General features: G+C 41.3%; 1 pseudogene; it reads left to right on the top strand.

Moving 5' to 3' along the window:
- The first annotated feature begins 630 nt into the window (after positions 1 to 630).
- Positions 631 to 25,948, top strand: part of LOC119050730 (14-3-3 protein zeta/delta-like) — a 31,113-nt pseudogene continuing 5,795 nt past the window's right edge.

A 25,948-nucleotide genomic window follows, 5' to 3' on the forward strand; every position in this document is an offset into this window, starting at 1 on the left:
TCTTCCCATTGTTTGAGACTCTTCTTGTTAGTCTCAGCTTCTAAAATTGATCTGTTCTGACACCGTGGGTTTATGGTGTGAACTTCTGTGGTATGATACCTGTGAAGTTCAGTGGTGTTCTTCGTCTCCACCTACTCTCATGCTGGTCCTCACGCTGGCCCCCGCTCTGGTCACCTATCACTGCTGAGTGTCCTGGCTTCAGTAGTCGACTCCTCTAGCACCCAGGCCCATTACTACGGCAGTGGCACAGGGGCCTCTACTGTCCCAGCTCCCACAACTGACTCCCTGGTGTACAGTCCCATTGCTATGGCAGCAGCACCGGGGCCGGTAATGTCCCGTCTCCCGTAGCTGACTCCTCTGGCGCCCAGGCCCGTCACAGGGTTTGGAGTGTCCTGCTTCCGTAGCTGACTTCCAGTTGCCCAGGCCTATCTCTATGGCTGCGGCACAGGTGTGTCCAGTGCCCCGTCTCCCGTACCTGACCCCCGGGTCCAGTCCTCTCACTATGGCAGTGGCACAGTGGCTGAGAATGTCCTGGCTCCGGTAGCTGACTCCTCTTGCACCCAGGACCATCACAGGGGTTTGGAGTGTCCTGGCTCCTGTACCTGACTCCCCGGCGTCCAGTCCGTCGCTATGGAAGTGGCCACAGAGGCCGATAATGTCCCGGCTCTCGTAGCTGACTCCTCTGTGGCCCAGCCCGTCACAGGGTTTTGGAGTGTCCAGCTCCTGTGGCTGACTCCTTGGCTCCCAGGCCCATCTCTATGGCTGTGGCACAGGGGCCTTCAGTGTCCCAGCTCCCGTACCTGACTCCCTGGTGTCCAGTCCCGTCACTATGGCAGTGGCACAGGGCCGGTAATGTCCCGTCTCCCGTAGCTGACTCCCTGGCTCCCAGGCCTGTTGCTATGGTAGCAGCACAGGGGCCCCATGTGTCCTAGCTCCCGTAGCTGACTCTGCTGCTGTCTGGTGTTTCAGCATCAGTCACTTTCTCTGGTCTTTTAATTTCATAAATGCTGGGTAATTGATGGTTTATTGTGCTGTTTCTCTATAGATCTGCCAGGATTTTCACCCATGAGTACAGAAGCTAGAATTCGCTCCATCCTACTCTGTCGCCATCTTCCCAGCATCTAATTTTTTTCCTTGTCTAAACACTGTGGCTAGAACTTCCAATATTATGTTTTATAAGAGTGGTGAAAATATATACCCTTGTCTTCTTTCTGATCTTGTTTCTAAAACACCTTTAGTTTATGCCTATTGAGTACGATGTTGGTTATAGGTCTCTTGTACATGGCTTTATTATGTTGAGGTGTGCTCCCTGTATTCCCACTTTGCCGAGTGTTTTTATCATAATTAGTGCAAGATTTTATGAATTGCTTTTTCTGCATCTATTGATATTATCGTGTGATTTTTGCCCTTCATTTTGTTTATGTGATATATTTATTGATTTGTGAATATTGCACTGTCCTTGCCTCTCTTGGATAAATGCCATTTGATTGTGATGTATGATTTTTTTTAATGTATGGTTGGATGTGGTTTGCCAATATTTTGTTGAAGATTTTAGCATGTGTATTCAGTGATATTGGCCTCTTTTCATCCTTTGTTGTGTCTTTACCTAGTTTTGGAGTTAGGATAATACTGGCCTTGTAAAAAGATTTTGAGTCTTCTCTCTTGAAATTTTGTTGGAATGTTTGAGGAGGATAGGTGTTATTTGTTATTTAAGTGTTTGGTAAAATTCACCTATTAAGCTATTTGGTACATGCTTTTGTGTGTGAGAAACTTTTTATTACTGCTTCAAGTTTGCTCTTGTTTATCAGTCTGTTCAGGTTTTCTGCTTCTTCTTCATTCCATTTGAGAAGACTGTATGTTTCTAGAAATTTATTCAATTTGCATAGATTGCCCAATTTCTTGGTGTACAGTTTATAGCAATTTCTTATAATCCTAAGTATTTCTGTGGTATTAGTTTTTACTTCTTTTTTTTTTGTTTCTGATTCTTATATTTGGGTCCTCTCTCTTTTTTCTTGATGAGTCTGGTTAAAGGTTTGTCAATTTAGTTAATCTTCTCAAAGAACCAGATGCTGGATTCATTGATTCTTTGGATTGCTTTTTTTGGTCTCTATATTATTTAATTCTGCTCTGATCTTGATTATTTACTTCTGCTTACTTTAGGTTTTGTTGTTCCTCTGGTTCTTGTAGATGCAGAGTTAGATTTTTTTTGAGAATTTAAAAATTTTCTTCAGGTGGGACTGAATTGCTAAGAACTTCCCTCTCAGGATTGCCTTCCAGGTGTCCCATAGGTTTTGGATTGTTGTGTGTTCACTTTCATTCATTTACAGGTACTTTTCAATGTCTTCCTTGATCTCTTTATTAACCCAATCATTATTTAATAACATGTTTTTCAGTCTCTTTGTATTTAAATATGTTGAATTTTTCCCTTGAGGTTGGTTTAAGGCATTGTGATCTGAGATGATTCTAGATGATATTTCAAATTTCTTGAATTTGTTAAGGCTTGTTTTGTGTCCTACCATGAGACCTACCTTTGAAAATGATCCTTGCTAGACTTCCGCCAAGATGGAGGTATAGGTGGATGTGCCGTGCCTTCTCACACAACCAAGTTTAGGGACAACTAAATATTAGCATCAGAAAACACAACCAGAACACGGAAAATTGAACTTTTCAGAAGTCCTTTAACAACAAATTCTTCAGCCCGACCAGTAAGGGGCGAAACCGGCGTCTCGTGAGAGGTTGCACAGGAGGACTGGGTCAGACCCGGGCGTGGAATCCAGACGCGCGAATCCAGACGCACGGGTTCCAAATGCAGGATTGGACCTAGTGAGCAACCAAGCAACCCACCGGGTGAGCGACTGCAGAGGAGACAGTGGGGAGGCGGTGCTGCGTGTTGACTGCAGTCGCCTATTTGCGGGCGAGCGGACAGGCGAAGGAGTGGGCGGTTGGACCGGGGCCCCTGCGGTCCTCGTGGCAAGTGGCAGTAGAGGGCGCCGCCATTTCCCCGCTCTGACCACGCCCCCACATACAGCGTCACAACCCAGCGACCTGGGAGTCCAAGGCGCCGCTTCTCACATTTAAAGGGCCAGAACAGACCAAAAATGTCACAGGAAGACCTCAAAGCCCCAGAGATAAATCTAAGCGATGAAGAAATAGCAAAACTCTCAGACGCACAGTTTAAAACATTGGTCATCAGGATCCTCACAGATCTGGTTGATTATAGCCACAAATTAGAGAAACATATGAAGGCTAAACTAAGGGAAATGAATGGAATTCCACAGGAAACCCATAGAGATGAAAAGGAAACTGGGACTCAAATCAATGGAGTGGACCAGAAGAAAGCAAATAATGGCCAAACAGAAAAGAGTCAAGGAGCAAGAATTCAAAGAAATGAGGAGAGTCTTAGGAACCTCCAGGACATCTTTAAACGCTCCAATATCCGAATTATAGGGGTACCAGAAGGGGGAAAGACACAGCCACCAGTGAAAAAATTATTTGAACAAATAATAAAAAAAATTTCCCCAATCTCGCAAAGGAAATAGACTTCCAAGAAATCCAAGAAGCTCAGAGAGTACAAAAAAAGTTGGACTCAAGAAGAAACACACCAAGGCATATCATAATTACATTAGCCAAAATTAAAATGAAGGAGAGAATCCTAGAAGCAGCAAGAGCTAAGGGGACAATCACCTACAAAGGAGTCCCCATCAGACTGTCAGCAGATTTCTCAAAAGAGACCTTACAGGCAAGAAGGGGCTGGAAAGAAATATTCCAAGTCATGAAATCTAAAGACCTACAACCAAGATTGCTCTATCCAGCAAAACTTTCATTTAAAATGGAAGGACAGATAAGGTGCTTCTCAGATAAGATCAAATTCAAGGAGTTCATCATTACCAAGCCCTTATTATATGAAATGTTAAAGGGACTTATCGAAGAAAAAGAAGTTAAAGAAACATGAACAGTGAAAGAACAACAAGCTCACAGTTATTAACAACCACACCTAAAACGAAAGCAAACTAAAAGAACAGCTAGATCAGGAGTGGAAACATAGAAATGAAGATCTCAAGGAGGGTTAGCAACAGGGGAGTGGGAGGAGGAGATGGGGGGAGAAGGTACAGAAAATAAGTAGCATAGACAGTAGATAGAAAATAGATGGGGGGGGCAAGAATAGCATGGGAAATATAGAACCTAAAGGACTTGAGACACATGGAAATAAACTAAAGGGGGGTAATGGTGGGGTTGGGGGGGCAGGGTGGAGGGGAATGAAGGGGGGAATAGAACAACTGTAACAGCATAATCAATTTAAAAATATATAAAAAATAAAAAAAATAAAAAAGAAAAAAGAAAATGATCCTTGCTCATTTAAAAAATATATTTTGCTTATACACCTCATTCTTATTAATAGTTCCTATGTTTTTTTCTTGTTGTTGTTGTTCCCACTCAGTTGCTTGTAGCTCCCATATAGCTCCTTGTAATTCTCACCGAGTTCCTCGAGTTTACATATAACCATTACTTTGAACTCTATGCCTGATAAATTGCTTGCTTCAATTTCATTCAGCTTCTTTTCTGGGAACTCATTCTTTACTTTTGACTGAAGGTTGTTTCTTCATCTCCCACTTTTAGGTGACTCTGTTTCAGAGTCACCTAAACAGAGTCACCTTTGTTTTTGTATCTCAGATTGCTCTATTTTGACAAACTGTCTTCATAGGGTGGCTGTTTGCCTGTAAGTCAGTGGTGTAGTATCTTTAATACCCTGAGCTGGGTCCTGTATGGATGCCCTTTATGGAGTTTATGTTAGCTCTCTTATTGTAACTGGGTTTTAATTGTTGTTGGCTCTTTTACTGGTGGGTTTTCCTCCAGCTGGCTGACTGAGAGTCACAGTCCCCACCATGTCTTGAATGCGGTTGTACAGGCAGAACACAGAATAACTCAGAAAACAAAACTCACACCAGCAAAAATGCCCACCAACCACAATGGCAATATCAATAAGAAATGAACAAAGGGGGGGGGGGAGGCAAGATGGCGATGGAGTAGGACGGAGCAAATTCCAGTTCCTTGTACACAAGGGAGAGAAACCTGTGGGCGGAGGAGAAGCCAGCAAGCCAGCAGTTGCCCAACATATATGAAAATAAGGGACCAGAAATCTCCAGGGTCACGGAGGAACCAGACGGTAGGAAGTCAGCAGCAATACAGTAGAGTCTCGGGGATGGAGGGAAGAGAGGAACAGCAGGGAATCCGGGCGTGCACAGTCCGGGGACTAGTGCTCGGCGCCCGGTGCCCCTTGACGAGCGCCCAGAGTTCTGAACCAGTGACCCATGCAAACCCCTATTTTGGATTTGTCTGGAGGCTGCGGCCTCACAAAACAAAGACAGGAGCTGAAGAGTTTTCAGCTGGTGCATGGTTGGGGGGCCATCACCGAAGAGCAGTGTATCTGGGCAACTGCCGGGCGCGCTTGGGCCAACGTCCCCCATGCTGCTCCCTCCCTAGGATTTTGTGGCTGGGCCTGCCAGGGGACCCAAACAAAGACAGGAGCAGAAGGCGCACATTTCGGGAGATCAGTACACAACCTGCAGCCCACCTTGAGGTGCAAGCGCACAGCGTTTTGCTGGTGCCCAGCCCTCAGATCGGCTCCCAGCTATCAGTTCATCTCCCTCAGACTATCTGGAAGCCATGGGCCTGCCAAGGGGTCCTAGGGAAAGAGTTGAGATCCTCAACTCCCTCTTTTTCTGGCCAGTCAAGGTTGGGTGCCAGGAGAGACTTGTTTGCTAGAGTTTACAGAGAGGGTGCTGAGGACAAAGGGCCCCAAGCGAGGACTCTGTGCTTGCCAGCCTCGGAGATCTGATAGGTAGAGTGTGGGGTTCTGAATCCAAAAGACACAACTGCCTGGTCGGCACCACATCCAACCTGGCAGTGAACCCGAGGTTGGGCAGAGAACCTGGAGCTTCCCCACAGAACGGGGGCAGGTCTGTGCTCTGTGCTCGATGAACTGGGAACCAGGCAACTTGGCAGGTGCAAGCACCTGCATGCACCCTCAACCCAACCCACAGCAGTAACCCCTGGGAAGAGAGCTCTGAGGGGAAATCCTAGTTCCCCATTGTAGGGAGTTCCAGAGAGGTGCCAACAGAAAAACCGGTTTGGCCAGTTTGAAAACAACAGGCAATGTTTTCTTTTTCTTTTTTTTGTTTCTCTCTTTTCTTTTTTAAAAATTTTATTTTACTGTATTTTATTTTTTATTTTTATTCTATTTTAAACTTTTCTTTCTTTTTCCTTTCCTTTTCTTTATCTTTTTGCTTTTTTAAAGTAATCTGCTATTGCTTTTAAATTTTATTACTATTTTATCTTTCGATACTTGTGTCCTTTTTTTCAAATTTTCTGCTTTATTTCTTCTTCTTTTCTTTCCAAACTTATTGCTCTTTCCTCCATTCCCCTATCTTCCTTTTATTTCTTTCCTTGTCTTTTCTTTCTTTTACCCACAAGAGACACAAACAATTTGAAAATACAAAAAGGCCAGAGCTGGACCCATAGAAGAGTCCTACCAACAGCAGAGTCAGAGAGACAAATTGCACTTTGCTGCAGGAAAGGAGACACAAGTTGCTGCATATTTGAGTAGGTGGAAACAGAGAACGACAGAGACTGCACCACTGAATTTCACAGGCATTCCACCACAAAAATTCACACCATAAACCCAGGAATTCAAAACAGATCAATCTAAGAAGCTGAGGCTAACAAGAAGAGTCTCACAAATACTGGGAACACAAAGAAACAATCCCCAAATGAAGGGAAAGGAGGAATCCTCAGAAAGAATGTTAAATGAAATAGAAGCAAGTCAACTATCAGATATTGAATTCAAAGCACTGGTTAAAATGAAGTTTAAAGAGCTCACAATGAGCTATCAGAAACTACCAGGGAACTAAAATGATCTCTCTGCAAACTACAGCAACATGAAAAAGGAAATAGAAACTATCAGCAAGGGACAAGAGGAAATGAAGAATACAATTTCCGAATTGAAGAACACAGTAGAAAGTTTCAAAAGTAGAATAGATGAGGCAGGGGATAGGATTAGCAAGTTGGAGGACAAAGTAGAAAGCATCTCACAGAAAGAGCAAGAAAATGAAAAGAGGCTCAGAAAGAATGAAGAGGGATTCAGAGAAATGCAAGACAATATGAAATAGAATAATATCCGAATAATAGAAATACCAGAAGGAGAAGAAGAAAAACAAGGGATAGAAAACGTATTCGGAAGAGTAATGAGAGAAAATTTCCCTAATTTGATGAGAGAAAAAAATCACACAAATCCAGGAATCACAGAGTCCCAATCAAGAGGAACCCAAGGAGGCCCACTTCAAGACACATCATCATCAAAATGGCAAAATTCCAAGACAAAGAGAGAATCTTAAAGGTAGCAAGGGAGAAAAAAGAAGTAACATACAAGGGAGCCACAATAAGGTTAGCTACTGACTTCTCAATGGAAAAACTCCAATCAAGAAGAGAATGGCAAGAAATATTCCAAGCATTGAGAACCAGAGGCCTGCAACCAAGGCTACTTTACCCAGCAAGGCTCTCAATCAAGATAGAAGGCCAAATAAAGAGATTCCATGACAAAAAAAAAGTCTAAAAGAATATGCTTCCACCAAACCAGCCCTACAAAAAATACTAAAAGGACTGCTTTAAGGAAAGGAAGGAAAAGAGAGAGGCAGAGAGGAACACAGGTACAAAAATGGCAATGAATAAGTACCTATCAATAATAACCTTAAACATAAATGGATTAAATGCTCCAATCAAAAGACACAGAATAGCTCCATGGATAAGAAAGCATGACCCACACATATGCTGCCTACAAGAGACCCACCTCAGGATAAAAGACCATCACAAATAAAAAGTGAAAGGCTGGAAACAATTTTTCCCAGCAAATGGCCAAGAAAAAAAAGCTGGGGTAGCAATTCTCATATTGGACAAAATAGACTTCAAAAAAAGGGCCATAAAGAGAGACCCAGAAGGTCACTTCATAATACTCAAGGGAAGTGCCTACCAAGAAGACATTATCATCATAAATATATATGCACCCAACATAGGAGCACCCAAATATATTAAGAAAATCTTAGTGGAATTTAAAACAGAAAATCTTAGTGGAATTCAAAACAGCAACACAATTATAGTAGGGGATTTTAATACCCCACTGTCAAAAATGGACAGATCTTCCAAACAAAATATCAACAAAGATATTGCGGCATTGAACAACACCCTTGATGAAATGGACTTAACTGATATATACAGAGCCCTTCACACCACAGAAGCTAAATACACATTTTTTCAAATGCACATGGAACATTCTCAAAGATAGACCACATGATAGGACACAAAACGAGCCTCACCAAATTCAAGAAAATTGAAATCAGACCAAGCAATTTCTCTGACCACAAGGGACTGAAATTGGAAATCAACCCCAAAGGTAACAACCCAAAACACCCAAAATCATGGAGACTGAATGGTATGCTATTAAACAACAAATGGGTCAAGAATGAAATTAGGAAAGAAATCAAAAAGTTTCTCGAAACAAATGAAAATGATCTCACAACAACCCAAAACTTATGGGACACAGCAAGGCAGTCCTGAGAGGGAAGTTTATAGCAACACAGGCCTACCTAAAGAAGATAGAAACATTTCAAAAAAATAACCGTACCCTACGCCTGCAAGAACTCGAGGAATAACAACAAAAACAGCCAGAGCAAGTAGAAGGAAGGACATAACCAAGATCAGAGCAGAACTAAATGCCATAGAGACTAAAAGCACAATTCTAAGGATCAATGAATCCAGGAGTTGGTTCTTTGAGAAGATAAACAAAATAGACAAGCCTTTAAGTAGGCTCAATAAGAAAAGAAGAGAGAAGACACAAATAAACACAATCAGAAACAAAAGAGGAGAGATTACAACTGATACCACAGAAATAGAAGGGATTGTAAGAAATTACTATGAAGAACTGTATGCCAAGAAATTTGAAAACCTAGGGGAAATGGACACATTTCTAGAAAAATATAATCTTCCAAAACTTAATGAAGAAGAAACAGAAAATCTGAACACAACAATAACAGCAAAAATGTTGAAGCAGTAATCAAAAAACTTCCATCACACAAAAGTCCTGGACCAGATGGTTTCACAAGAGAATTCTTCAAAGCATTTAAGGAAGAGCTAACCCCTATTCTCCACAGACTATTCCAAAAACTCCAGAAGGATGGAAAACTCCCAAATTTTTTTTATGAAGCTAGCATCATCCTAATTCCAAAACCAGATAGAGACATAACAAAGAAAGAAAACCTCAGGCCAATATCCCTGATGAACAATATACTAAAATCCTCAACAAAATAGTGGCATATCGCATCTAGAAATATGTCAAATAGATCATACACCATGACCAAGTGGGGTTCATCCCAGGGATGCAAGGATGGAAGGGAATGGGAGAGAGGGGGGAGATAGGACAGGGAAGGGGGCTGGGATGGGAGAAATAGACAAAAAATGTACTTGAAAAATAACTAAATAAAAAATTTTAAAAAAATTTGCAAATCAGTAAATGTAATATAGCACATAAACAAAAGCAAAGAGCAAAACCACATGATCATATCAATAGACTTAGAAAAAGCTTTTGATAAGGTACAACACCCAGTTATGATAAAAACACTCAGCAAAGTGGGAATAGAGGGATCATTCTTCAATATAATAAAGGCCATATATGAGAGACCTACAGCCAATATCATACTCAACAGGCAAAAACTAAAAGCTTTTCCATGAAGATCAGGAACAAGACAAGGATGTCCAATTTCTTTTTTTAAAATTTTTATTTACTTATTTTTCAAGTACAGTTTTTTTTGTCTACTTCTCCCATCGCAGCCCCTACCACCCTGTCTCCCCACCTCCCTTCCATTCCCCCCCAGTCCTCATCCCTGTGTCTTTCATACTTGTTCCTCAAAATCCCTCCCCATTTCCCCTTAAATTCCCTTCCCTCTCCCCTCTAGTTTCTTCCCACTTGTTCTCTATTTCAGTGTCTTTGTTTTTATTCTGTTTGCTTGTTTGTTTTGTTGTTTAGCTTCCTGTTAAAGGTGAGATCATATGGTATTTGTCCTCCACTTCTATTCAGTATAGTTTTGGCCACAGCAATCAGGGAGGAAAAGGAAATAAAAGGCATTCAAATAGGAAAGGAGGAAACAAAACTGTCACTGTTTGCAGATGACATGATAGTGTACATGGAAAATCCTATAGACTCTACCCAAAAATTGCTCAAACTAATTAATGAATTTGGCAAAACAGCAGGATACAAAGTTAATATCCAGAAATCTAAGGCATTTTTGTATACTAACAATGAATCAGCAGAAGCAGAAATCAAGGAAAAAATCCTATTTGATATAGCAAAAAGAAAAATAAAATATCTGAAATAAACCTAAACAAGGAGGTAAAAGACCTGTATGCAGAAAACTACACAGCCCTGAAGAAAGAAATCAGGGAAGACACAAACAAATGGAAACATATACCTTGTTCATGGATTGGAAGAATTAACATCATCAAAATGTCCATACTACCCAAAGCAATATACAGATTCAATGCAATACCTATTAAAGTACCAATGGCATATTTCACAGGCATAGAATAAACACTTCAAAAATTCACATGGAACCATAAACAAGCCCGAATAGCAGCTGCACTTTTGAAAAAGAAGAACAAAGTAGGAGGGATCACAATACCTGATATCAAACTGTATTACAAGGCCACTGTAATCAAAACAGCCTGGTACTGGCATAAAAACAGGCACATAGACCAATGGAACAGAACAGAGAGCCAAGAAATCAACCCAACTCTCTACAGTCAATTAATATTTGACAAAGGTGGCAGTAACATAAAATGGAGTAAAGATAGCCTCTTCAACAAATGATGTTGGGAGAACTGGACAGCTACATTGCAAAAAAATGAAACTTGAGCACCAACTTACACCATACACCAAAATAAATTCAAGGTGGATAAAAGACTTAAATGTAAGCTGTGACACAATTAAATTCCTAGAGGAGAACATTGGCAAGAAAATCTCAGATATTTCACACAGCAACTTTTTTACTGATATGTCCCCTAGAGCATGGAATATAAAGGAAAGAATAAACAAATGGGATCTCATCAAAATGAAGAGCTTCTGGTTGGCTAAAGAAAACAGTATTAAATTAAAAAGACAACCAACTGTATGGGAAAACCTATTTGCCAATGATACCTCAGACAAAGGTTTAACCTCCAAAATATACAAAGAACTTACATGACTCCACTCTAAGAAGACACCCAACCCAATTGAAAAATGGGAAAAGGACTTGAACAAACACTTCTCCAAGGAGGACATACAGAACATTCAGAGACACATGAAGAGATGCTCAATATCATTAGCTATCAGAGATGCAAATTAAAAGCACAATGAGATACCACTTTACACCAGTCAGGATGACTATCATAAACAAAGCAACAAACAACAAATGTTGGAGAGGATATGCGGAAAAGGGGTCCTTAGTTCACTGTTGGTGGGATTGCAGACTGGTACAACCATTATGGAAAGTAGTATGGAATTTTCTCAGAAAAATAAAAATCAACATGCCTTTTGACCCAGCAATTCCACTGCTATGATTATACTCCAAGAATCCTAAAACAACAATTTCAAAGAACCTATGCACCACAATGTTCATAGCAGCACAATTTACAATAGCCAAGAGTTGGAAGCAACCTAGGTGTCCATCAGTAAATGAATGGATCCCAAAATTGTGGTACATATACACAATGGAATTCTATGCAGCAGAGAGAAAGAAGGAGCTACTACCTGTTGCAATAACATGGATGGAACTGGAAAGCATTATGCTGAGTGAAATAGGCCAGGTCCTGAAAGACAAATACCATATGATCTCACCTTTAACAGGAAGCTAAACAACAAAACAAACAAGCAAGCAGAAAAAAAACAACAAAGACACTGAAATAGAGAACAAGGGGATAGTGACTAGAGGGGAGAAGGAAGGGAAGTTAAGGGGAAAAAGGGGGAGGGATTTGGAGGAACAAATAGGAAGGACACAGGGACGAGAACTAAGGGGTGTGGAAATGGGAGGGAGGTAGGGAGCAAGGGGCGGGGGAGGCTGGGATGGGAAAAATAGACAAAAAACTGTACTTGAAAAATAACTAAATAAAATTTTAAAAATTGTGGTACATATACACAATGGAATTCTATGCATCAGAGAGGAAGAAGGAGCTACTAACCTTTGCAACAACATAGATGGAATTGGAAAGCATTATGCTGAGTGAAATAGGCCAGGCATTGAAGGACAAATACCTTATGATCTCACCTTTGACAGGAAGCTAAACAATAAGGCAAACAAGCAAACAGAATAAAAACAAAGACACTGAAATAGAGAACAAGGGGGCAGGGACCAGAGGGGAGAGAGAAGGAAATTTAAGGGGAAAAATGGGGAGGGATTTTGAGGAACAAGTATGAAAGACACAGGGATGAGGAATGGGGGAAGGGAATGGGAGAGAGGGGGGAGACAGGGCGGGGGGACTGTGATGGGAGAAATAGACAAAAATGTACTTGAAAAATAACTAAAGAAAAATTAAAAAAAACAATGTAAACATTGGCAAAAAAAAAGAAAACAGTATTAAATTAGCAAGACAACCAACTGTATGGGAAAACATATTTGCCAATGATACCTCAGACAAAGGTTTAATCTCCAAAATATACAAAGAACTTACATGACTCCACTCTAAGAAGACACCCAACCCAATTGAAAAATGGGAAAAGGACTTGAACAAACACTCCTCCAAGGAGGACATACAGAACATTCAGAGACACATGAAGCGATGCTCAATATCATTAGCTATCAGAGAGATGCAAATTAAAACCACAATGAGATACTACTTTACACCAGTCAGGATGGCTATCATAAACAAAGCCACAAACAACAAATGTTGGAGAGGGTGTGGGGAAAAGGGGTCCTTAGTTCACTGTTGGTTGGATTGCAGACTGGCGCAACCATTATGGAAAACAGTATGGAATTTTCTCAGAAAAATAAAAATTGACCTGCCTTTTGACCCAGCAATTTCACTGCTAGGATTATACCCCAAGAATCCTAAAACATCAATATCAAAGAACCTATGCACCACAATGTTCATAGCAGCACAATTTACAATAGCCAAGAGTTGGAAGCAACCTAGGTGCCCATCAGTAAATGAATGGATCCAAAAATTGTGGTACATATACACAATGGAATTCTATGCTGCAGAGAGAAAGAAGGAGCTACTACCCTTTGCAACAACATGGATGGAACTGGAAAGCATTATGCTGAGTGAAATAGGCCAGGTGTTGAAAGACAAATACCATATGATCTCAGCTTTAACTGGAAGCTATTCAAGCAAAGAAACAAGCAAGAAGAATAAAAATAAAGACACTTAAATAGAGAACAAGGGGACAGTGACTAGAGGGGAGAGGGAATTTAAGGGGGAAAATGGGGAGGGATTTGGAGAAGCAAATATGAAGGACACAGCGATTAGAACTGTAGGGGGGTGGAAATCGGAGGGAGGTCGGGAGCCCGGGGTGCGGGGCGCTGGGATGGGAGAAATAGGCAAAAAACTGTACTTGAGAAATAACTAAATATAATTATTGAGAAAAAATGGAAAATTAAACTGAAATGCCTTGAAATAAATAAATAAATATTAAAATAAAAACAAATGAACAAAGATTAATATAACAAAGATAATAATGCAAAGATAATAAAAGTGGAATGAGAATAAAGATATAAGAAGAAAAAAAGAATATGAGAAGCAATATGCAGCAATATACACCCAGAAAAGTGCACCCATTTTTCCTTACAAAGGAAAGAAAAATAATTTTGAGAGGGTGAAGGGAGGAGAGATAATAAGCATAGGTGCGAAAAAGAAGGCAGAGAAAGTGAAAATATAAAATTTAAAATACAAATAAAAAGAAAAGGGCCCTGGCTGGTGTAGCTCAGTGGATTCAGCTCGGGCCTGCAAATCGCATGACTACAGTTCGAAAACCAGTCAGGGCACATGCCTGGGTTGCAGGCCAGTTCCCAGCAGGGGACTCATGAGAGTCAACCATACATTGATATTTCTCTCTTTCTCTCTCCTTCCCTCCCTGTATAAAGATAAATAAATAAAATCTTAAGAAAAAAAGAAAAGGAAGAAAGCAAAGTGGAGTAAGAAAAGGGAAGTGTGTAATATGAGCTTTGAAATATAAAAAGTAGTGAAACAATGGGAGCATAATTGAAGAAAAACAACAGCAGCCATATCAATGACTAATGAGCAATGATTAATAAAGGTGGGAAGAGAATGAGAATATTGTAAGAAAAAAGGAAAAAAATATGTGGTATCTACAGGAAAGAAGAAAGATTTTGAGAGGACAGAAGGAAGAGAAATAATAAGAGTAAGGAATAGATACCACACTAGTAAGAGAAAAAATAGAATTTCAAATGAAAATAGAGAGGCATGGACAAAGCCAGAGGGGATAGGATTGAGGATGGGAGGTGAGGGTGGGTGTGGTGTGGGAAAGAGCTGGCAGAAAAATGGAGACAGCTGTACTTGAATAATAATTTTTAAAAAAGAAAATAAGAAAGGGCAGAAGGGAGGGAAAATGGAGTAAAGCCATGGAAGAGTAAACTGTGAAATTTGAAAATAAAAAAACAGTGAACATATAGGAATAAAATTGAAGTAAAAGAACAACTGCAGTATCAATGACAAATGGGCAAGATTTAATAAAGGTGAAAAGAGAATGAGAATAGTGTAAGAAAGGAAAAAATGTGATGTGAGTAAGGAAAAAATGATTTTGAGAGGACAGAGGGGGAAGTAATGGTAAGAGTAAGGAATAGAAACAAAGCAAAGAAAGGGAGAAAATAAAGATTTAAAATGAGAATAAGAAAAAAAAGGAGAAGGTAAGGAAAAAGTAAAGTATGAGATTTGAAGTAAAAATAAAATTAAAAAAGCAAAATAACAAAAATTAAAAAGTGGCCCTGGCTGGCGTGGCTCAGTGGATTGATTGCCCACCTACAAATCAAAGGGTCACCAGTTTGATTCCCACTCAGGGCATATGCCTGGGTTGCATGCTGGGTTCCCAGTTTGGGTCACGTGAGAGGCAACCACACATTGATGTTTCTCTTTTTCTCTTTCTCCTTTGCTAGCTTTCTCTCTAAAAATAAATAAATAAAATTGAAGAAAAAGAAAAATGTTATAAAGCAATGAAAGAGAAAAAATAATGCAAATACTGAAAAAGAACGAGGTGGAATTTGTGTCAGCAGAGTTTCATGTTTGCCTCTTGTCTTCTTTTGGATCCAACTCTTGTAATGTCAGATGTTGTGCTCATATAGTTTTAGCCAGCTTGTTCAAGTTTACAAAGGTTCCACAGTCTGTGGCTTTCTCCTTCAGGCTTGGTTGTGTCTGGGCTGGTTCTGGCTGCTGTGCCTTGTTGGCTTTTTATCACCACAAGGGCCAAGGGTGGACCATATAATGCCTGGTAGCACCACAGGTACCACATCTGCCTATCTCTAGAGGGGGCTTCTGGTGCTATCAGGAGGGTGGGATCCCTGGATCTCTCCTGGGAGGCGCTGCTCAGTTTTCAGAAAAGATTGTGTGTGTATTCCCTTGTCCCCAAGGTACACATCTTTTTCTGACCCAGATTATTTTTAATAACATATAGTTTCTTATTTATTAGCTCTCCATTTTATGTGAGAGGCCAATTTGTGTAAGAGGGTCAATTTTTTTTTTTTTTGCTTTGTGCTGATGGCATTTGTGAATAAGTGCCAAGACTTGGCAGGGTCTTGAATTCCCCTTGCTATACCAATTGCTGCACTCTCGGCCCAGCTTATTTTAGTGAAATAGTGCATAAGGAACCAGCTCATTTTGTTGCGGCTGAGAAAAGTTCATAAAGGCCCCCCTTGGCAGCTCCCTTTCTTTCCCCTGTGGATATGCACCCAGCAAAGGATTCTTGAGCCTACCCTGACTGTTCTTCAGAGATTCACTGTTGGATGTTGTGATCAAAATCCTGCAGGAGGGGGTGCTGGGAACTCTGCTTCCCAGAGGCTCTTGCTCAGTGGGGAGAGGAGGATCTCCCTGGTTGCAGAGGATCTCAGGTGCTCAACTTTTGCCTATTTATCTCTTAGCCCACTGCCTTCACAGCAGACACAGTCATGAACTCTCCATTCTGTGTAGCTCCTGGCTTACTAGCTGTGCTGGGCATGGGCCTAGCAATTCCTTTGCTGTGACACTTTCTGTACTCCTTTCCAAGGTGGATTCAGTGGAAATAAATTGTGTTTTCAACCTGCTCTCTTTTCTTTTTCACCATTTATTTTTATTTTTATTTTTATTTATCATTGTTCAGTTACAGTTGTCTTGCATTCCTTCCCATTGCTGATTCCAACCCCCTCTCTTCACTTCCACAGTTAATCCCCCCAGATTGTCCCTGCCCATAGGTAAATCCTCTGTTCTTGCTCTTTTGCTTGTCCCTTCCCCTTCTTTCCCCTGTTATCCCCTTGCCCCTCTGGTCACTGTCCTTTTGTTCTTTATTTCCAAGTCTCAATCTAATGTCTTTTCTGACAGAGCAGCTGCTTGTGGGGTCCACGCCTAGCTACACTTCAGCTCTTCTTTTAAAATGTTTGTATGTGGCACCCACACTGCAATACTGAGTCACTGTCTGGTTCTCTGTGCATGCCACCTCCCCCAAAAGCAAATAGTCTCTCTCTGTGATAGCTAGCTACAGCCTGATGATGCCTCCAACACACCTAGGTATGTCCTCTGATTGTTCTATGAGATATAGTCTCTCTCTGGTGCTCTCCTGGTTGACACTGCTATGGATGTACTGCTCACTGTGTGTATGTAACCTGAATCTCCCAGACTCTATATATCCTCCTAAGTCACTCCTGATGAGGGTTGGGGGGAGTCCCTGTTTAGGACTAAGTCCCCCTGCCCTGGTAGGGGAAGAAGGTACAACATTTCTTCCTGGTCTCTCTGCTGCTGCAGGTGCCACAAACAGGGTATTTCTTCTTCAACTTGTAAAATCTCCTTATCAGATGGTGTGAAGCTACTTCTCTAATCCTTGGATTCAAAATTTCATATCAGCTAAGATTCCTTTGTTTATTCAGGTTACCTGTTGGAAGATCAGCCAAAAATACTAGCTCGGGGCAAGAGTATGTGGACTCAGTTTTCACCTACTTGGCTGCCATTTTCCATACTGAGAGGAATTTGATTCTTGATTAAAGTGGAGTGCTTTAAACTGATATACTACTTACTGGCAAGTGTTTCTCCTACCACTACCAACTCTGCCACCCCAACTGTCAGGAAGAATAGAGAATCTGGAGCAAGAAGGGGTCACTTATAGAAAATACAATTAATTTGTCTTCTTTATTAAGTTGCTGAGTGTAAATTCCACCTCTTACCTGGAGAACTATTTCAGTGAATGAAAGAAAGAGAACCTCAGGGTCTTATGAGAATGTGTATTGGAAGATCTGATCCAGTTTGGGACACCAGAAAGGGCTGCCAAGAGGAGATGTTTAAGTGAAATTCTGGAAGAGGTGTAGGAATTAGTGGGGTGCAAAGGGAATGCAGTATTCCAGAGGTGTGTGTTCCATACTTTTTCACCCATGTGAGGACTTCTAAAAAATCCTCTGAGGTGGGCTACTCTAGTCAATATAACCCATCTACTAGCCAGGCACAATGAGAAATTTCCCAGAAGTCCAATGGGACTGCTTTGTGTGCTTTTTGCTAGAAAGAGGTGGAAATGTCAGAGAGTATGGGTTTGAACCTTTGGCCAGGCAGCCTGATAGATTTTGTTTCTTGGGGACTTTGTCCCTTGGCTTCCCAGTGCCTTGAGTAGGTTCCTTGGTGTCTTTGCTATCTAAACTGGGTTGGGGAGGTGGACTCATAGCTCCTATATCCCCTGCCAAACCATATGCTATGCTGTTTAGCCAGGAGCTGGCATGTGGTGTTGGTGCTCTGCAAGAAATGAGGCAATAGTGTATCTTCACCTGCCAGCTGAGATCCTATGCAGAGGACACGCATTAGCAACCATCAGTGGTGTGCCAGCTTCCATGAGCCAAAGCAGTATAAAAGTACAGTGGGTAATAAAACCTACAGCTGGCAGAATGGAGCTGAGGCTCCCCTTCCAGCATTCTGGAGGCCATTGTTATTGGGGTATAGATATCAATTTGGGTTATCCATGAGAGGAGTCGAAAGGAAGGATAAGTATTCAACTTTCCCCTTGCTCCTCGTTTAAAGGGAAATGTTCTAGACTGGAATCCAAAGCATAGAAGTTTCCTTTCTTTCACTCAAAATATCTGGACCCAGGCTGAGAGAGAGAAAATAAACTACAAATAAAGAATGCACCCCTACCCTCATACTCTCATGGTAGAGGTGGGGTGGGAACATGACTGAGATCTGGACTGGCTTCAACCTGCTAGGGAGCAGCCCTGCCAGTGAACTTGGCCTGGAGAGTGGGAGGCAGGGATCTCTGGAGGCAGCCACTGTGATTCACTTGGGATGTGTGGGAGCTGAGGCTGTGGCCCTGAGTTTCCTGGGAGCATAGAGACCCAATGGACCTTTCATAGCCAAGGTGAAAGTGTTAGGAACAGCAGGTTGGGCTCTGGTTGCTAGGGCATTATTTTCCCCTTGATCAACCTCTGTTTCAGGATGTCACAGCTCATAGAAGGTCCAGGGACAGGGCTACCAAATAAAATGTAGGTGCCTGGTTAAACTTAAATTTCAAATAAACAATAATTAATTGTTTAGTGTAAGTAACTCAGCAATATTTGGGACATACTTATATTAAATAATTATTAATTATTTATTTGAAATTCAAATTGGACCGGGCATTCTGTGTTATTTGATAAATCTGACAGATTTTTCAGGTCTTTTCCCCAGAGGTTGTTGGACTGTTCCTTCACACTGGATAGGGTCTGCACACACTTGCAGAAGGAGGCTGTGTCCTAACTTCTGGCTGTGTGTGAACCACTGTAGGAAGTACTTTAGGAACCTTGCTATGGTCAACACCTTCCTCACACTGGTCATTCTGAGGAAATGGCTTCGTTAGCTCAGGCCTGCATTTTGAGCTCAGGCCTAGAAAGGGGTGGTTTGGGAAGAGGAGCTGCTGTGGGCAGAGAGGGAAGAGGCCTGGACACAGGATCCCTTTCCTGCCTCAGGATCTTATGGACTCCTCCAGATCCCCTTCCATTAGCGATAGCTGGGCTGGCCTCCCTTATCCAGAGGTGTCATCTATTGTTCCAAGTCTGACTCCTCTTTCCTCTAATGTCTATCAGGGCCTCTCTTTAGCACTGTGGGTTCTTTCTGGCATGGGGCTGCGGACTTCCAGCATCTAGATATTATTGCTCAGGGGTCTGAAGAGCCATGTGAAGTGGGAGTGAGGCAGGATGACAGAAAACATCGATATTCCAGTGCTCAGTCAGACAACTTTAAAATGGGGAGCTGAGTGTTCTGAGTGCTCTGGTTGGGGGGATAACATTCTGCTTGCTATCCTTTCATTGGGAAAAGCATTAGGCTTTCCTCAGCCCCTCACTTCTTTAGAGCTCAGGGTGAGTTGGGTAAGGGTTGAGATGCATGCAAATAGTTCAAGGATGCTGAGACTGCATTTGAATGGGGTACCTCCTCATGAGGTCTCTGGAGGAGGCCCTCATAAGAGTGCTAAAAGTGATAAATCACAAATCTTTAAAGTTTATTACATATTCCATTGGATCTATTCTAGACACATTTAAACACATTTATTTCCCTTGCTGGTTCTGCTCACCATGGTTCATGTTTAGGCCTCTGACCCATCTGGTTAAAATGATAAAAAATGGCAGGACTGCAGCTTCATCCTTCAAAGAAGTTTTCAGAAGCAAACTGTCTTCAGTGGAACAAGTTTGCTCCAGATTACCAGAGCACATAGAGTGCTATTTGATTTTTTTTGGCTACTTCATATCTTTCCCTGTTCCCAACCTGAATAATCCTCTGCTTGCCTCTGGGTCATTTGTAATTTCTTAATTTCCTCAAAACCTGCTAAAAATGGATGTCTTTTTGGAACTGTTGGGGATTAGCTGTGCCTGCTATGAGGCCACCTACACTTTGTTTATTGCCCAGTCCCACCTTCCTTGCCCTTCTATTCTGTTTCCTTGTTGATGCTGCAGATTTTCTGTGTCTGCCTCTCTCTTTTCATGGACTCTTCCCAGAACACCTTAGCTCATTTCTTCCTTTTTGTCTTGTGCTTAGGATATGGCTCCTTTCTCAGAGGGTGTTTGAAGCTCCCACGAGACTTTTTGTTGTCTTTTGGTTTAGTCTTTCATATGTGGATGTTCTTAGCCCCTCCTGCTACACATTCCTATAACCTAACTTAAATGACCAGACCACCTCAGGCATTTCTGTGGGAGCACTATTCTATCACTCACTGACCACACACTTTTTGAGAGTTGACTGTTAAACTTGAGGGATACAAAGATTTATCAGATATTCAGGGTGTCTCTGAGAAAGGGAGAACTGGAGGGTACTGAGAAGTCAAATTTTAGGTGTCCCCTCTCCCTGAGCCTTCTTGGGGTCAGAACAACAACTGAAAACTGATTGAATGTTAATCAATCAAATTCACCACCATTTTAAATCTCAGCATAGCAAGCTTCTAAGGCAAGATTGGGCACAAAGCTGACCCTTAACTACTGCTTTAGATGTGGGAAATGCACATCTCCTCTCTTCAATCCAACAGTAGCTTCACACTAACTACAGCAGTATAAAAAAGCTCCTTTCTGTTTGCAATATGGGGAAGCATAATAGAGAGACTGGCAGACAGACCCTAGTGTGCAGCTAAATTAAGACTGGGCAGCTGCCTGGATGTCAGTTTAAGGTGAGTGCTGAAATATCACTGGAAATGTGGCTAGTTGGAGACAGCTGTGCTCTAAGTCTGTGGCATATTTGAGTAGCAACAGATGATTAATTCTTCAACCACCTTTTGCGGTGGTTGCTCAATTTTCTACTGGCTTTTCCCTTTGCTATGTGAGTGTGGGGTGCTCATTTGGGGTCAGAACTAACGTGCTTAGAATCTAGAGGAGAGGCCAGGCCACATCTCCTAGAGACCCCTTGTTAATTCTTCCCTTATGCAGTCCTGGACCTAACCTTAAAGTACACATGGAATAGATATCAGTTTCAAGGAGGGACAAATTATGACCCTGTCTGGAGCACCCATATATTTCTGTAAATGTCTGACAATTCCAGTTCTAGTTCTTTGCTGTGTAATTTCAAGCACTTCTCCCCTTTTTTTTCTTCCACTCAGTCCAAAAGCCAGACTTCAGGAGAAAATCTCCCTTTGCCCAGATGTCATCACCCACCTGCTCCACCCATATATACCCACACTGACCCCTGAATCTTAGCTGAGCACTCCAGCTGCCTATGACCTCTCCATCACATCCATTGCATTTTCTACTATCTTGTAAAAGCCTGTGGATGTCTTTGGACCCTTACAAGGTCTGTTTGGCAGTGTGTGATGCTATGACCAGTTTCTTCACTGATAAACTTCCTTTTCCCATGTTCTATAAAGGTTTCTCTTGACTCTCTTTCTTCTCTGGTTAGATTCTCTCTTCTTAATTGTGCAGGATGTTATTCACTTAGCATCAGATATCATTTATGTCAATTTATTTATTTATTTATTTATTTATTTTATTTATTTATATGTAGATATCTGTGGGTCACTAATTGTGAGCATGTACTCTTCCAGGCCCTGGGATATAAAATGATGAGACCTCAGCTCTTATGAAGCTTATCTCTAGCACGTGTGTATGTGGAAGGGTTTTGGGATATGTCTAATAAGCAAGTAGATAAGTAAGGAAAATATGGATATGGGCAGCATTAAAATGAGGTGATGTGATTGAGTGCTGCATGACTGTTCTCAAGGGTGCCTATAGAGGACTTGCCAGAAAGTGATAATCCTGCAGAGACCCACGTGGCAAGGGTAAGCTTTGTCTAAGACCAGAGGACAGCAGGAGCAAGGGAGGCTGCCTGAGGAGTAGAAGGAAGGATAGAAGAAAGAAAACTTAAGCCCCATAAGTTTTGGACTGTTGTGTGTTCACTTTCATTTGTTTCCAGAAAATTTTGATTTTTTCCCCTCGATCCATTCTTAAGCCATTCATGGCTTAATAGCATGCTGTTCAATCTTCATAAGTTTTTCATGCTGCTGTCCAGATTTTCCAATACTATTTGATGAAGAGGCTAATTTTATTCCATTTTATTGAGTAAAAACAACTTTGAGTGTTTTTGAGTTTTTTTCCCTTAGGTTGGTTTCTAGTTTCAGTCCCTGTGGTTGCAGAAAATGCTTGATATGATTGATTTCAATTTTCTTGAATTTGTTAAGGCTTGTTTTGTGTCCTATCATGTGGTCTGTCTTTGAAAATGTCCCATGTGCATTTGAAAAGAATGTGTATTTTGCTTCTTTGGGATGAAAAGTTCTATATATATATATATCAGTTGAGTCCATTTGATCTAGGACATTGTTCAGTGCCACAATATCTTTGTTGATATTTTGTTTGGAAGATCTCTCCATTTTTGACAGTGGGGTGTTGAAATCCCCTACTATAATTGTGTTGCTGTCATTATCTTTCTTGAAGTCCTCCAAGATTTTCTTTATGTATTTGTGTGCTCCTCTGTTGGGTGCATATACGTTTACAATGTTTATGTCTTTTTGATGGATTCTTCCTTTGAGCAACATGAAGTGACTTTCTGGGTCTCTTTTTATGGCCCTTGTTTTGCAGACCATTTTGTCTTATATGAGTATTGGTACCCTAGCTTTTTTTTTCTCCTGTTCATTTGCTTGGAATATTTGTTCCCAACCCATCATTTTCAATCAGTATAGACCTTTGGTTCTGAGGTGGGTCTCTTGTAGGCAGCATATGTGTGGGCCATTTCTTTTCCATTGATCTCATCTGTGTCTTTTGATTAGAGCATTTACTCCATTAACATTTCACATCATTATTTTTTACATGAAAAATATTATTTTATTTATTTTTATTTTAAAAAATTATTTTATTGTCCTTCAAGTACAATTGTCCATCACTCCTCCCCCACCTCACCAATCCACATCTCCCTGTCCTACTTCCACCAACCCTTGGTTTTGTTCATGTGACCTTTATACTTGTTCCTCAAAACTCTTTCATTCTCTCTCCCTATTTTGCCCTCCCACCTTCCCTCTGGTTACTATCAGATTGTTCTTTTTTTCTTATTCTTTTTTTAAAAAATATATTTTATTGATTATGCCATTACAGTTGTTCTATTTCCTCCCTTCATTCCCCTCTACCCTGCACACCCCCTCCCCTCACTGTTCCCCCCTTTAGTTTATGACCACCTGTCTCAAGTTCTTTAGATTCTATATTTCCCATACTATTTTTGCCCTTCCCCCTATCTATTTTCTACCTACCGTCTATGCTACTTATTTTCTGTATCTTCTCCCCTCTTCTCCTTCTCCCACTCCCCTGTTGCTAATCCTTTATGTGATCTTCATTTCTATGGTTCTGCTCCTGATCTAGCTGTCCTCTTAGTTTGCTTTTGTTTTAGGTGTGTTTGTTGGTAACTGTGAGTTTGCTGTCCTTTCACTGTTCAAGTTTTTTATCTTCTTTTTCTTAGGTAAGTCCCTTTAACATTTCATATAATAAGGGCTTGGTGATGATGAAATCCTTGAATTTGATCTTATCTGAGAAGCACTTTATCTGCCCTTCCATTCTAAATGAAAGCTTTGCTGGATAGAGCAATCTTGGTTGTAGGTCTTTGGATTTCATGACTTGGAATACCTCTTTCCAGACTCTTCTTGCCTGTAGGGTCTCTTTTGAGAAATCAGCTGACAGTCTGATGGGAACTCCTTTGTAGGTGACTGTCCCCTTATCTCTTGCTGGTTCTAGGATTCTCTCCTTCATTTTCATCTTGGCTAATGTAATGATGATGTGCCTTGGTGTGTTTCTTCTTGGGAACAACTTCTTTGGGACTCTCTGAGTTTCCTGGATTTCCTGGAAGTCTATTTGCTTTGCCAGATTGGGGAAGTTCTTCTTTATTATTTGTTCAAATAAGTTTTCCACTGGTGACTGTTCCTCTTCCCCTTCTGGTACCCCTATAATTTGGATGTTGGAAGGTTTAAAGATGTCCTGAAGGTTCCTAAGCGTCTCCTCATTTTTTTGAATTCTTGTTTCTTCATCCTTTTCTGTTTGGTCATTTTTTTCTTCCTTCTGGTCCACTCCTTTGATCTGAGTCCCAGTTTCCTTTCCATTACTATTGGTTTCTTGTGCATTTCCCTTCATCTCAATTAGTTTATCCTTCATATGTTCCTCTAATTTGTGACTAAAATCAACCAGTTCTGTGAGCATCCTGATCACCAGTGTTTTGAACTGTGCATCTGAAAGTTTTGCTATTTCTTGTTCACTTAGGTTTATGGGTTCTGGGGCTCTGAGTTGTTCTTGAGCTATGTTTTGATCTGTTCGTGCCTGTTAGGTATGAGGAGCCAAGCCTTAGTTGTTTACCAGGGTGGGGCCACCCAGGCTGCTGGTTTGTGAAGCTGTAGGTGGGGGCAGGGTCAGGAGGGACAATAGAAGTCCTCTCTGCCGCTTCCCACCCCTGGGGCCTGCGTGGTCTGTGTCACTGCTCGCTCCTTCACTGGTTTATCAGCATGCAAATGTGTGACCGTGGTCCACCCTCAGTGGGTCCGCCTGCTACTCCACACCTGGAATCTTCCTACGGCTGCCAGTGTGCCTGTGTCATGCGCCCAGGTGGGTCTGGTGGATCTTTCCTGCCCGACCCTGCTCTGCTGCTGGCTTTGCCCTTATTACTGGTTTGGCTGAAGGGTTTGTTGTTGTCAGACTTCCATATAGTTCAATTTTCTGTGGTTTGGCTGCGTTTTTGTTGCTAAAACTTTGTTGTTTTTAAAGTTGGTTGTGCGAGAAAGTACAGCGTGTCCACCTACACCTCCATCTTGGTAGAAGTCCCAGATTGTTCTTAATTTCAGTGTCTCTGGTTATATTTTGCTTGCTTGCTTACTTTGTTGATTAGGTTCCACTTAAAGGTGAGATCATATGATATTTGTCCATCACTGTCTGCCTTATTTCACTTAGCATAATGCTCTTCAATTCCATTCGTGCTGTCACAATGAGCAGGAGCTCCTTTTTTCTTTCTGATCTATAGAATTTTGTTGTGTAAATGTACCGTATTGTTTGATCCATTCACTTACTTCTGGGCACTTAGGTTGCTTCCAGCAATTGTCTATTGTAAACTGTGCAGCTATGAACATTGGGGTGCATAGATTCTTTTGGATTGGTGTTTCAGGGTTCTTAGGATATATTCCCAGCAGTGGAATTTCCAGGTCAAAAGGCAGGTCCATTTTAGTTTTCTGAGGAAATTCTATACCATTTTTCACAGTGGCTGCACCAGTCTGCATTCCCATCAACACTGTGCTAGGGTTCCCTCCTCTGCACATCCTCTCCAACACTTGTTGTTTGTTGATTTCTTTATAATGGCCATTCTCAATGGTTTAAAGCAGTATCTCATTGTGGTTTTAATTTGCATGTCTCTGATGGCTAGCAATGCTGAGTATCTTTTCATATGTCTCTGGACGCTTTGTATGTCCTCCTTGGACAAACGTCTCTTCAAGTTCTTTGCCTATTTCTTAATTGAGTTTTTTGTCTTCCTAGAGTGGAGTCTTATGAGTTCTTTATATATTTTGGAGATCAAACATATGCTGAGGTATCATTAGCAAATATGTTTTCCATATAGTTTGTTCTCTTTTCATTTTAATGCTGCTTTATTTAGTGAAGGAGAAACTCTTTCTTTTGATAAAATCTCATTTGTCTATTCTTTCCTTTATGTCCCTTGCCCTAGGGGACATCCTGGTGAAAATATGGCTGCATGGAATATCTGAGATTTTCCTGCCCATGTTCTCCCAAAG

The sequence above is a fragment of the Artibeus jamaicensis genome, unplaced genomic scaffold, assembly GCF_021234435.1.
Source record: "Artibeus jamaicensis isolate MK-2021 breed Jamaican fruit bat unplaced genomic scaffold, CSHL_Jam_final contig_196, whole genome shotgun sequence".
Lineage (NCBI taxonomy): Eukaryota > Metazoa > Chordata > Mammalia > Chiroptera > Phyllostomidae > Artibeus > Artibeus jamaicensis.